Raw genomic sequence first — 14,660 nt, forward strand, 5'->3', positions numbered from 1 at the left:
CTGAATAGTGGTATTGTAAAGCGCTTTGGGTGACTTGAAAAGCGCTATATCCATCCATCCATCCATCCATCCGCTTCCGCTTATCCTTTTCAGGGTCGCGGGGGGCGCTGGAGCCTATCCCAGCTGTCACCCTGGACAGGTCGCCAGTCTGTCGCAGGGCTAACACACAGGGACAGACAACCATTCACTCACATTCACTCGCACATTCACACCTAGTGGCAATTTGGATTATCCAATTAACCTATCCCCACAAGCTGCATGTCTTTGGACGGTGGGAGGAAGCCGGAGTACCCGGAGAGAACCCACGCAAACACGGGGAGAACATGCAAACTCCACACAGAAAGACCCCGGCCTGATGGTGGAATTGAACTCAGGACCTTCTTGCTGTGCGGCAACAGTGCTAACCACTGTGCCACCGTGCTGCCGTATAAAGTCATATAATATTATTACTAATTTTTGATTACGTGGTGTCCAGTGTTGGGTAAGTTACTTTAAATTAGTAACTTAGTTACATTACTAGTTACTTCTATCAAAAGTAACTCCATTACTTCAAGTTACTCGTTACTTTCAGAGTAACTAGTTACAACCCAGATAGCAAGGAAACATTGAAACAATGTTGAGTCAATATCAGGCTGTGTCATTGAATCAACGTTGAAGTGTGACGTTGACCTAACGTCACTCTTGCACCCTTTTTTAACGTTGAAACAACGTCAGGTTTTGATGTTGAATCAATGTTGAAACCTGACGTTGATTCAACGTTATATTTTCTAATACTGTTGACATTGAAACAATGTCAGATTCTGATATTGAAACACTGTTGAGCTATGGTGTTGATTTTCCACCTCTTTCGCACAGTTGCTTTTTATTAAAACAACAGTTAAATCATGACTGGAAATCTACCTTTCTTTATAGGTATTTTAACCAATACTAAACTACTGCATGTTTCCATCAATACTTCAACCACCTAAACACATAATTGTACTTATTCCTTAAATTGGACACCCTTTATAAAAAAAACCCAAATGTCTCACAATGTATCATGTCAATATTAATATCCTAAAATAAGAAAAACGGTCATAAGTAATTACAAATGTGCTTTTGGAATATTTTTTCCTAAAGTTACAGTTTGATTTATAACAACACACACAGGAAGTGAAGTGCACAAGTGTACACGGCTTTGCATTTATAAAAAGTTTACAAGCTTCCACTTTTTGGACTATATTATGTGGTGATATTGCAGTATGCAAGCACCACAGATATGTATAAAAGACAAGATCATAAATTCTTAGCAATCAAAGATATGTTTGTGAAATAAAAAAAGTTTTACTTGTGCTTTCTTTTATGACTGGTCTGAGTTTCAGCTTCGGACTGAAGGTCAGACGTATCACAGTGTTCACTTAGATATTTCTGAAGACTGCGTTCTGCTTCGTGAAATGTGTCTGGAAGTACAAACACAATGTATGGCCAGACATAAATTAGGACACGAAAAACTTGTTATTGTTACATTTATACAACACCAATCCAGATGATACCCACCATGGCTTATTAGAAGTCGGACTGGTGCATAGGTGAGCCATGTTGCACCAGGATGAACTCTCCTCTTTACTGCGTCGTGGATCCTGAATGTGTCTCACGGAGGATATGGAGGCCATGACAATTTCTCCCCATTTATCCATGATCTAGGGACTATTTCTGTACCACCAGTGCTAAACTGCACAATGCACCAGTCTTTCATTTTTATCTTTTTTTTAATTTGGAGTCCTTTTTTGCCCTGTCTAGGATAAACAGGAAACAGATAATTACAATATATTTCATAGTCACTACAAAACTTGATCTATTGATTGAACTAAATAATAAATAATAGCTTAAAATGTATATAGGCAACAATTACAAGCAAACCCGTATATGTAAGCATTTAAACACTGAAGATAATAAAATTAACAGTATTTTGTCTAAGTCTGCCATTGTAGGAATTCATGGCACCGAGACAAAAACTTGGCGCACAGTGTGGCGTCAAAATAGGCGCACACCTTTGACGCTGCGTTTTCTCCGTCTTCCTCGTCCACACGTAAATGCTAAACGCAGTTTACGTGTGGACAAAAGGTGCAAACGCAAGTTAGGTGAGCGTGCAGCGTAAAGTTTGAATTGAGTGCGAATCGAAGCGGGTGCTCTCCAATCATTAAAAGTAACAAAGTCATTGAACACATTTATACAGTTACCTTTACGTTTATCAATCATATATCACAGATTTACAATTTTTTGTAGTACTATGCTAAAAAGCAACTACAGAGCGAAAGTCTGGGTCAAGCGCCGAGGCGACGGCAAGAACAAAGGAACCCTCGAAGCGTTAAAGCTAGCTTTGTAAGGGAATATAACGGAAAAGTATGAAACGAAAATGTTTTCTTTGTTGATAGACTTTGTTTGCAGTGCAATTTATTTGTTGCCGGATTGTAAGATGAAAGTAGACACAATTTCGGGCTCCCACATTTTATCCGAAACTTTACATTAACAAGTTTGTTTTGTTTTTTTTACTGTTATTCAAATGCAACCGTGGAAATAACGAATAGAACAAAAGTCATTCATTCTTACCTTATACTAATCGTGGTGCAGGCCAGTGCAGTGCATGAACTGATGCCTTCTCCGGTCAATTCCGCTGAGAGTAAATCTAATGTCCCGCTCTACTGTACAAGACAATGGTTACCTGGAGGGATGTACCAATGTGATAGGGGTGCTGCGGAATAGTCCAAGTGGTAGCAGCTTTAATTTCCCGCTCAACCATAAATCGATGGTTTTTCAATTCAATTCAATTCAATTTTATTTATATAGCGCCAAATCACAACAAAAGTCGCCTCAAGGCGCTTCATAGATACAGAGAAAAACCCAACAATCATATGACCCCCTATGAGCAAGCACTTTGGCGACAGTGGGAAGGAAAAACTCCCTTTTAACAGGAAGAAACCTCCGGCAGAACCAGGCTCAGGGAGGGGCGGCCATCTGCTGCGACCGGTTGGGGTGAGAGAAGGAAGACAGGATAAAAGACATGCTGTGGAAGAGAGACAGAGGTTAATAACAGATATGATTCAATGCAGAGAGGTCTATTAATACATAGTGAGTGAGAAAGGTGACTGGAAAGGAAAAACTCAATGCATCATGGGAATCCCGGCAGCCTACGTCTATTGCAGCATAACTAAGGGAGGATTCAGGGTCACCTGGTCCAGCCCTAACTATATGCTTTAGCAAAAAGGAAAGTTTTAAGCCTAATCTTAAAAGTAGAGATAGTGTCTGTCTCCCGAATCCAAACTGGAAGCTGGTTCCACAGAAGAGGGGCCTGAAAACTGAAGGCTCTGCCTCCCATTCTACTTTTAAATACTCTAGGAACAACAAGTAGGCCTGCAGAGCGAGAGCGAAGTGCTCTAATAGGGTGATATGGTACTACAAGGTCATTAAGATAAGATGGGGCCTGATTATTTAAGACCTTGTATGTGAGGAGCAGGATTTTGAATTCAATTCTGGATTTAACAGGAAGCCAATGAAGGGAAGCCAAAACAGGAGAAATCTGCTCTCTCTTTCTAGTCCCTGTCAGGACTCTTGCTGCAGCATTTTGGATTAGCTGAAGGCTTTTCAGCGAGTTTTTTGGACATCCTGATAATAATGAATTACAGTCGTCCAGCCTGGAAGTAATAAATGCATGAACTAGTTTTTCAGCGTCACTCTGAGACAGGATATTTCTAATTTTAGAGATGTTGCGCAAATGGAAGAAAGCAGTCTTACATATTTGTTTAATATGTGCGTTGAAGGACATGTCCTGGTCAAAAATGACTCCAAGGTTCCTCACAGCGTTACTGGAGGCCAAGGTAATGCCATCCAGAGTAAGAATCTGGTTAGATACCATATTTCTAAGATTTTCAGGGCCGAGTACAATAACCTCAGTTTTATCTGAATTAAGAAGCAGAAAGTTAGCGGCCATCCAGGTCTTTATGTCTTTAAGACATTCCTGCAGTTTAACTAATTGGTGTGTGTTATCTGGCTTCATGGACAGATAGAGCTGGGTGTCATCAGCATAGCAGTGTAAATGTATGCTATGTCTTCTAATGATACTGCCTAAGGGAAGCATTGTACACAGCAAATCCAGCATGTCCAAATTAACACTGTCGGATTTGATTTCAACACTATTAAAGTGTCTATATGGGTCCACACCAGAGAGTGTTAATTTAACTCTTTTTGGAGAGTTGGTACGTTAACTCTGATTTAGTGTTAAACACCAAATCTGTCTGGAGTTGATAATTTAACACTTGGTGTTAAGAGTTTATATATTAACTCTCAAAGAGTATTTTAGTTTAACTACGTAAGAGTTATCTTCTAATTCATTCTAAAAAGCAGGAATTTTACTGTTCTGAACTTCTAGAAATTTCTTTTGGAAATAAACATTTACTAAAAAGATGCAATGGTTTTTGAAAAACATTTATTCTGAACTGTGCACCACAATTTCAAAACATTTTCTGAAAGATGTAACAGTATACATGTTCTCACTTTCATTAGAATTTTGTTTATCAAAAGGTCTGACATGGTAAATGCAAATAACAGCATTCTCATCACTTATTTCTTCAATACAATATGCATGTCCTTCATTCATCCCTTTGTGGAACTTCAACGCACTTCTGCTCTCCCCCATATTCCATCTTCACAAGCATATCCTGTGCGGAGATTGAATAAAAATTAGTTGACACTAATTAATGGCACAAATAATCCAGTAAACAATTGCAGCACAGTAAAAAAAAAAAAGGAATCCTCTTTGAGCCATTACTTGTGTAAAGTATTTTCCCAAAAGACAAGGACACAGGCAACAGGTAATACTGAACTAAATGTAAAACCTCAACCTTTTTCATTTTTACCTAAACCGTGTGCACAAAACTCTGGAGGGATCTATGCTAACGTAGAATCCAGTCAGGACGTCTGCTACTGCTGTTTGCTCGTTTGTTTTTTTTTATGGGCGATCGTTTTCAGGCTTCAAGTAGCACCATTATACCAACATTTCACATTCTAGACATTGTTTTAGGTGTATTTGACCAAAGGTTTGACTGAAAATTCACATGCAAGCTTTTTTTCAAGGCTGTGGTATTTGCCCGCAAACAATACCTTTCAGCTAGCTAAAACAGAATATTATGCTATCAGCGAGCAACATGGCTAATGCCTTTCACACAGCTTTGTCTCAACTCCAAAGAGCCACAGAAGTAAAAGCTAATAATAATTGAAACAATCTTTGAAAAAATGACTTACCAAGCATGGCAAACAACTCAAATATGTAGAGCAAAATGTTCTGAAACGGCTTCACTTCAGCTTCGATTGGAGCCGTGCTGGGGGCGGAGTCTGTGAATTTACTCTGTTGGTGTCATAGCCCCTCTAGGAGTTCAGAGTTAAGAGGTCAAGAGTTAATGTTTCCATTGTAACACCTCCAGATTTGACAGAGAAACACTCATTTTTAACACTCGATTTTAACTACTATCATTTTACACCTCAGAGTTACATTAAAAGAATGTGACTCTGCTTAGAGTAAAATTAACTCTACTTTTGCAAGGAGACTATTAACACCAAAAACATTTAACACTTTTGAATTTGCTGTGTATAAATGTAAACAGAATTGGTCCTAGCACTGAACCCTGTGGAACTCCATAATTAACCTCAGTGTGTGAAGAGGACTCTCCATTTACATGCACAAACTGGAGTCTATTAGATAGATATGATACAAACCACTGCAGTGCAGTACCTGTAATACCTACAGCATGTTCTAATCGCTCTAATAGGATATTATGGTCGACAGTATCGAACGCTGCACTGAGGTCTAGCAGGACAAGCACAGAGATGAGTCCACTGTCAGAGGCCATAAGAAGATCATTTGTAACCTTCACTAAAGCTGTTTCTGTGCTGGGCTGAGCTCTGAAACCTGACTGAAACTCTTCAAATAAACCTCCTCGCAGATGATCTGTTAGCTGTTTGACAACTACTCTTTCAAGGATGTTTGATATGAAAGGAAGGTTGGAGATTGGCCTATAATTAGCTAAGACTGCTGGGTCTAGAGATGCTTTTTGAGTAAAGGTTTAACTACAGCCAGCTTGAAGGCCTGTGGTACATAGCCGATCATTAGAGATAGGTTGATCATATTTAAGATCGAAGAATTAATTAATGGCAGGACTTCTTTGAGCAGTTTTGTAGGAATGGGGTCTAAAAGACAACGTGATGTTGTCACCTTGTCAACTATAAATAGATCAACAATCAACGATGACAGAACAACAGTGAATCAATGTTATTTCAATGTCAGTGTCAGGTTTCATCAGTATTTCAATGTTGTTTCAACATTGGTTTTGTGTTGACATTTCAATCCTGACGATTCTGATGGTTCAGATGGAAAATCAACATCTGTTCAATGTCTCCTTGCTATCTGGGAAGGGAATATGTCTGTGAAGGTTCTAGGGAAAGTAACTTTGGTTTTACTCAGAATTCTCTTGTTAATGTGTTGCTTCCGTAACTGGATACCCAGCAAGATTTGCCAGTCTTCTAGCTTGCTTACTTGCCACAAGTGCACTGTGCCACCTACCAATAGAAAGAGAAAAAATAATGTGCACATTTCCATGAAAGAAATCCCACGCCTGGACCGTCGTTGTCGCGCCATGATTCTAGCCTACGTTCACAGCGTCATGTGGCTATATGTTTGTTGTAAGATTCAGATAATTATTTTTTAAAAGCGAGACATTTTAAATGAGAATAAGAAAGAAAAGTATTTCTTTGTGCCCCTCTCCTGTTAATGCCCTACCTGGCCCCCTGGCAACACTTTGCTAGACCCGCCCCTGCACAGTTACCAGCTGTCAGCTACCTAAAAAAGGATCCTGGTGTTATTTGTCTCTCAGAAACAGTTCATAACTTCCCTCAACTCATTCATGTCACCTAAAAGGTAAACCTGTTTCTCCATCACCTGTTCAGCTCTGATGATTCAGTAAGGACATCTCCTGGTTTCATCTTCATGTTTCCCTCTCACCACATATCCAAACCACATCATGACCAGCAGCTTTACAGCTGTGGCTCCAGCAAACATCAGCTGATACTAGAAATTAATATTAAATAAATTCTAACAACAGCTGATCAAGCTTAAACGTGCTGCTGTTGTTTAGCGCGACATCCGCTGGTTTCCTCTTTCTGGCGCAAAGTGGGCGATAAACAAACAGAGAGAAAAGCCGATCAGCTGATCATTGATCAGTTTCATGATTGAAGTAGAAACAGGAAAAGGGAGGGGAGAGAATGAGAGAAGAAGAGGCAGCTGCAGCGTAACGACAGAATAACTCCAGCTTTGTGTCTTTTCCATTGTAGCTGAAGTCCGGGACAAACTGTTCCTTTTCACCTCAACACGAAACGGTAATATTTTCTCTGAATACCAGACGATTCCGTTTTTTACAGGACTATTAATTAACCTTATGAACAAAATAAAGTTCAACATCAGTAACATAGCACCACCCAGCTGTATAGAAACTCCGTCATGCTAGCTAGCACGCAGTACGAAAAAGTCAGTAACGAAAATAAACTCCACCTAAACTTGGTTCATATCTGACCCAGAGAGACTGCAGGTCATAACTTCTTACCTGAAGTTCAGTTCACACTTGGACCGGCGGCCGCCTCGGGTCTCTTTTCCTTCTGCTCCCTTTTCCTTCATCCACCTGCTGGCCTCCACCACTTGCTAATGTTACTGAATCTGTGGAAGCTCCGCGATAGCCACCACACGAAGTAACGAGTAACGAGCCTATCTAAATCCCAGTAACGAGTAACGCGTTCCTGATTTTGGCATAATAACTAGTTACCGTGCTCGTTACCACAATAATAATGTAGTTGCTGTAAAGCATTACTTAATAGTGCGTTAGTCCCTACACTGGTAATAAAAATTATACCGATATAACGAATGGTACGGCACTAGCTCTCATTGCATTATATCGCCTCTGTCAGTGCGCCCCAGGGCAGCTGTGGCTACAATGTAGCTTGCCATCACCAGTGTGTGAGAGTGTGTGTGAATGGTTGAATGACTGAATGTAGTGTAAAGCGCTTTGGGGGTCCTTAGGGACTGAGTAAAGCGCTATACAAATGCAGGCCAGGCCATTTAACCTATTATTTATATGGTACATCTGTTGAATTCAAATAATTCTAATGTTCTCCATAATTACACCTGGCAGTCAACACACTGTTTCATATTCTTCTCTTTTGAAATCAAATCAAATCAAATCACTTTTATTGTCACATCACATGTGCAGGCACACTGGCACAGCACATGCGAGTGAAATTCTTGTGTGCGAGCCCCACAAGCAACAGAGATGTGCAAACACAACAACACAAACGAGCAAAATACAAGAATGGCCAACCTGAAACTAATAAATATATGTACAATATATAATAGTGTATGCATTTCTGGATGTGTATACTAAATATTTTCCTACGTGTGTGTGTGTGTGTGTGTGTGTGTTTGGTGTGTGTTTTTGGGTGTGTGTGGTACACATTTTTACAAATTAAATAGTAAAAAATAATAATAATAATAAAATATATAAAATATACAGAGTTGAATATGTGCAAAACAAGTGGCATTTATATACATCGTGTGGATAATGTTGAATTCCGTAGTTGTCTGAGGTCTGGTCTGCGTGTCCAGGCATCAGAGTCGGTGTAGATAATTCTGTCTAATATCGAGTTTTCGTTTTTTGTTAGAAGAATTAAGCTGTTTATACTAAGGCAGTGTACAGTGTGGATATGGAAACTATTTTTATCTTGATTGCACAAAAGGACAAGAGTGTAATTTTGTTTAACTCTGTAGGAAACTGATACCTTTCTTGTTAATTTGATCATATTTGTAATAATTTTATTGTCATTTTAATTTGCTAGTTTTTATTTTGATCTGTGTTGTTCAGCACTTTGGTCTGCCTGGTGTGTTTTTAAAGTGCTATACAAATAAACGATGATGATGATGATGATGATGCTAAAGTGCAACTGCATTATGCTGCTAATAACTTTGCTCCTTGCAAGAAACTGCACAGATAGCATGCTAATGCTAAGCTTAAGAAGCCCCCCCCCCTTGGTGCGGTTCATGTGATGTCACCACAATAGTCATACTTGGGTGCCAACCCAAAAACAAACAAATAAACAAACAAAAAAAAGCACCAAGGACCTCTAATGAGGTTCATTCATGGTGTGAATATGATTCAATCTCAATCCAACCCAGCTATCAGTTTTATGTTGCAAGTTTAAGCTAAACCCCTCCCATAGCCATGTATGCTTTCCATTCAGGGATGTGGCAAGGTACCATAGATGTGCAAATGTCAGTACAGGTTAGCAACTAGCCATGTAAAGTTACCATGGGTGTACATTTTCCACATTCTCCCATGGAACACAGCACCTTTTTACTGTATTTACTTTTTCCTGTCACAGACACATCTAGCCAATAAGCAGACTAATCATTTCTGCATGAAAAAGAATCCAAATCATGGAGAAAAGCTACAAGTTTATAAAATAATTAACAGTTTCAGACCAGAGTAAAACTATTGGTGTGAAAATGCACTTAAAGACCGTGAAGGCTCTGTCGTGGTTTAGACTGGTGGCAGCAGATGGCCCCGCCCCTCCCTGAGCCTGGAGGTTTCTTCCTATTAAAAGGGAGTTTTTCCTTCCCACTGTCGCCAAAGTGCTTGATCATAGGGGATCACATGATTGTTGGGTTTTTCTCTGTATGTATTATTGTAGGATCTAATGTACATTATAAAGCGCCTTGAGGCGACTGTTGTTGTGATTGGGCGCAATGCTCCCGCAAAGCACCGGCCCGCCTACCTGTGCCAAAAAAGGAAAAAACCCAAGAACGCCCCACGTACACACCAGTTCCTAATAGACCGGCACTCAGTACTGGAACTCAGTATTAAGCAATGTGGGATCATCTTGACAGAGAACAAATAAAAGGCAGAAATATCCAGAGAAGAGCATAGAATGTCCTTCAGGAAGCCTGGAGAATAATTCCTGAAGATACTTAAGAAAATTACAGAACGCCACCTCAGAAAGTTCAGGCTGGGTTGAAGAATACAAGTGCCATAACAAATACTGACTTTCAATATTATTAGGAATGCACAAACTCTGATTTTGCCTACATACATGGGAAATACTGCATTTCCATGTATGCTTACACACTTTACACTTTAATAAAACATTGCACCTATTTTCTATTTCCCTCATAAAAACAAAGAAATGGGTGGTTCAAGACTTTTGTACAAAACTCTTTACAAGACTAAACATATTTTTCCAAGCCATCTGAATTAGTTACCTCAGTTTGAACCTGTGCTGGTACCCGTCAGTCTTGTTCAACTTATAGCAGAAGCTTGTTTTTGAGAGTATGTGCCGTGGATGATAATTGGTGTTCAATTGGTGTTGAACTCTACCATCTGGTGTGGAGCTTGCATGATTTAGCCCTGCGACAGGCTGGCAACCTATCCAGGGTGTACCCCACCTCTCACCCTATAGTCGCTGGCTCAAGTCCCCTGAATTGAATAAGTGGAAGACAACGGTTGGATGAAACAAATTTATAATATTGTACAGGGAGTGCAGAATTATTAGGCAAGTTGTATTTTTGAGGAATAATTTCATTATTGAACAACAACCATGTTCTCAATGAACCCAAAAAACTCATTAATATCAAAGCTGAATGTTTTTGGAAGTAGTTTTTAGTTTGTTTTTAGTTTTAGCTATTTTAGGGGATATCTGTGTGTGCAGGTGACTATTACTGTGCATAATTATTAGGCAACTTAACAAAAAACAAATATATACCCATTTCAATTATTTATTTTTACCAGTGAAACCAATATAACATCTCCACATTCACAAATATACATTTCTGACATTCAAAAACAAAACAAAAACAAATCAGCGACCAATATAGCCACCTTTCTTTGCAAGGACACTCAAAAGCCTGCCATCCATGGATTCTGTCAGTGTTTTGATCTGTTCACCATCAACATTGCGTGCAGCAGCAACCACAGCCTCCCAGACACTGTTCAGAGAGGTGTACTGTTTTCCCTCCTTGTAAATCTCACATTTGATGATGGACCACAGGTTCTCAATGGGGTTCAGATCAGGTGAACAAGGAGGCCATGTCATTAGTTTTTCTTCTTTTATACCCTTTCTTGCCAGCCACGCTGTGGAGTACTTGGACGCGTGTGATGGAGCATTGTCCTGCATGAAAATCATGTTTTTCTTGAAGGATGCAGACTTCTTCCTGTACCACTGCTTGAAGAAGGTGTCTTCCAGAAACTGGCAGTAGGACTGGGAGTTGAGCTTGACTCCATCCTCAACCCGAAAAGGCCCCACAAGCTCATCTTTGATGATACCAGCCCAAACCAGTACTCCACCTCCACCTTGCTGGCGTCTGAGTCGGACTGGAGCTCTCTGCCCTTTACCAATCCAGCCACGGGCCCATCCATCTGGCCCATCAAGACTCACTCTCATTTCATCAGTCCATAAAACCTTAGAAAAACCAGTCTTGAGATATTTCTTGGCCCAGTCTTGACGTTTCAGCTTGTGTGTCTTGTTCAGTGGTGGTCGTCTTTCAGCCTTTCTTACCTTGGCCATGTCTCTGAGTATTGCACACCTTGTGCTTTTGGGCACTCCAGTGATGTTGCAGCTCTGAAATATGGCCAAACTGGTGGCAAGTGGCATCTTGGCAGCTGCACGCTTGACTTTTCTCAGTTCATGGGCAGTTATTTTGGCCTTGGTTTTTCCACACGCTTCTTGCGACCCTGTTGACTATTTTGAATGAAACGCTTGATTGTTCGATGATCACGCTTCAGAAGCTTTGCAATTTTGAGACTGCTGCATCCCTCTGCAAGATATCTCACTATTTTTGACTTTTCTGAGCCTGTCAAGTCCTTCTTTTGACCCATTTTGCCAAAGGAAAGGACGTTGCCTAATAATTATGCACACCTGATATAGGGTGTTGATGTCATTAGACCACACCCCTTCTCATTACAGAGATGCACATCACCTAATATGCTTAATTGGTAGTAGGCTTTCGAGCCTATACAGCTTGGAGTAAGACAACATGCATGAAGAGGATGATGTGGACAAAATACTCATTTGCCTAATAATTCTGCACTCCCTGTATTATTATTGTTCTAGTAAATTTACCAGTGTATATAGATCTTTCTTTATTAATATATTAAATTTTGTGCTTTAGTGTACTGTAAAACTAATATATTCGGTACCATATATTTAAAACTTTTTACCATGTACACAGTGTATATCATATAAATATATTTGCAATGTTCAGCAGGATTAAGGAATTAAAGGTCATTGTAAGATTAACTCAAAATGTTTCACATTTTTACTGAGTAAACAGCTGTGGGCCTCGCAAAACCCATCTATGTGAAATACGTATGGATACCAAATTGTAATCCATAAAACATTTATGTAATCACAATTAAAGTAAATGATGTTTTCCTTGACAATTACTGGTTTTTGGCCTAACACCAAAACAAAGACCTGTACATCTAGAAACAACTAGGCAGGGTCCAGCTCTTTACATGCTTTACGTGCAGAACAAGAAAATTAGCCTTGTTCTAGTTTTGTGGTGGAATATGTCATATATCATACACTTATATCCATGAGACCCAGCCTATTCATTTATGTCTTCTGTAAGTGATATTTGTCTTTGGTCTCTGGCTTTTGACTTATTTCAGCTACCCTACTAAGTCATGATGTGCTCAATAAGACATACCTCGTGTGTCCACTGCATTCTTATGTTGGCACTGATCACCACCTGCACTCATGTATATATCTTTCTACGTAGCACTTTTAATTCTTATTCTCATGTATATATCTCATGTATATCCCATGCACATATCTTTCTTTCTACATAGCACTTTAATTCTTATTGTTTGCACTGAAGCACCGCAGCAATTTCCTAATGTTGTAAACCTCAACATCTGGCAATAAACCCCATTCTGATTCTGATTCTGATGTGTTTCCGTGCCCTCTTTTAGCTCCAAAGACAGAGAATCACAGAAAATTCACCTATTCATGGGACAATGTTATTCTATGTCAGGGGTCCCAATCCCAGTCCACGAGGGCCGGTGTCCCTGCAGGTTTTAGATGTGTCCTTGATCCATCACAGCAGATTTAAATGGATAAATTACCTTCTCAATCACGTGATTCAGGTGTGTTGACCCAGGGTGAGATCTAAAACCTGCAGGGACACCGGCCCTCGTGGACTGGGATTGGGGACCCCTGTTCTATGTTTTAGTAAAGTTCTTCCTTTCTAGCTTTCACACTCCAATGCACCCACGGGAGTGTGACTAGGTTTGGGGTTCAGAATCTTGCCAGGGAGCAGCCAGGGATTGAACAACCAACCCTCTGACCTTCTGACCTACTCTGCCTGAAAGTCTTAGTAGAACTGTAATCCAGGAAAATTTTACGACTTAATACTGTTTTATCTGTTTCGCTGAGATCTGTCTGAAAGTTATTGTAGGCTAAATCATTCATCCTTGCAAGAAAATGAGGCTTAACTGCTGCTTTTCTCCATGGTGGAAATGAGAAATAAACTCACTCTCTTTTTATTTTGCTCTCTTTCTCTCACCAGCAGCAGAGCTTATGTTTGAATACACAGTATGAATTATGCAGGGTGACTGGCTCTAGCTTCAGGTTAGTTGTTGACAATTTCACAGGAATACAATGTGAAATCTCTAATAGCCAATCAGACTAGGGTGTGTCCCTACCCGGTGTCAGCTGTGCATAATTGATTAAAGATAAACACAGTAGGTAGGTTTTTCACTACTGTTGATAATGTCCAATGAGATTAAACTGTCCAGAACCAGAAATGTCTCAGACTATTCAGTCTGTTATGGGTGGAAAGTCTAGGAATTTCTACATTTGCATGAACCTCCCAGCTGTTTGTTTAATTCCTTCCACCTGTGCTCTGCTTTGCACTTGGCATCAAAATACCACACAGAAAAGCAAAGCAAGGTAGGTAAATACCAAACAGTTGGAGCACTGCTTGTTCTAACTGCCAGGAGAGTAGAACATGTACCTATGCTAAATTACTTATGTCACTCTTTACCTGCCTTCAATACTCTGCTGCCTCATTTGGAAAACTCTCCAGCATCATAAGACCAGGCAGCATTAATCCATTCACATGCATCTATCTAATAATCTGACCTGATATCCAGGGCGGTAAAGACCAATCCATGCTGACAAGCTCACTGTGTCATGTTTAAAGGAACGTGAGCAGAGGGTTGACAGAGGATGAACCTGGGATTCTGCTGGCTGTCTAAGTTTTATGTCAGTTCCCCATCAAGAAAATGATGTCGAAGTAACGGAGTCCTGCTGCTGCTTGTTGCTATGGCAAACCTCGGAAGATGCTGGTGGTCCTTTCTGTTTGGTGTAAGCAGATAAGAAAGAGGGAAGAAGGAAAGTGTGATTAAAATTTTGCATATTTGCATTTAGAATCCACTCTTCATGTTGCATGCTCTGTGAGCCTCAGTGTGTGTGTGTTTGTGTGTGAGGGAGAGAAACAACTACACCAGTCTGCATGATAATAACCTGTTAGTAGCAGACATTACCTTACACAGAAACAGACTGCATTATCTTTTCCTTCCATTCTAGTA

The 14,660-nt window shown here is 40.0% G+C and overlaps 3 long non-coding RNA genes across 3 annotated transcripts in view; 2 read left to right on the forward strand and 1 right to left on the reverse strand.

Annotated features, from left to right (window-relative positions):
* LOC121812612 overlaps positions 1-14,660 on the forward strand; it is a 45,102-nt gene that overhangs the window by 12,330 nt on the left and 18,112 nt on the right. The gene's annotated exons all lie outside the window — the stretch shown is intronic.
* On the forward strand, positions 510-2,308 carry LOC121812613. The gene is made up of 2 exons (XR_006053192.1): positions 510-1,239; positions 1,780-2,308. It is a non-coding gene; the product is annotated as an uncharacterized LOC121812613 (long non-coding RNA).
* Positions 1,154-1,782, reverse strand: LOC121812611. The gene is made up of 2 exons (XR_006053190.1): positions 1,537-1,782; positions 1,154-1,439 (listed from the first exon to the last, which is right to left on the reverse strand). It is a non-coding gene; the product is annotated as an uncharacterized LOC121812611 (long non-coding RNA).

The sequence above is a fragment of the Haplochromis burtoni genome, unplaced genomic scaffold (assembly GCF_018398535.1).
Source record: "Haplochromis burtoni strain Fernald_Lab_line unplaced genomic scaffold, NCSU_Asbu1 Contig_689, whole genome shotgun sequence".
Classification (NCBI taxonomy): domain Eukaryota; kingdom Metazoa; phylum Chordata; class Actinopteri; order Cichliformes; family Cichlidae; genus Haplochromis; species Haplochromis burtoni.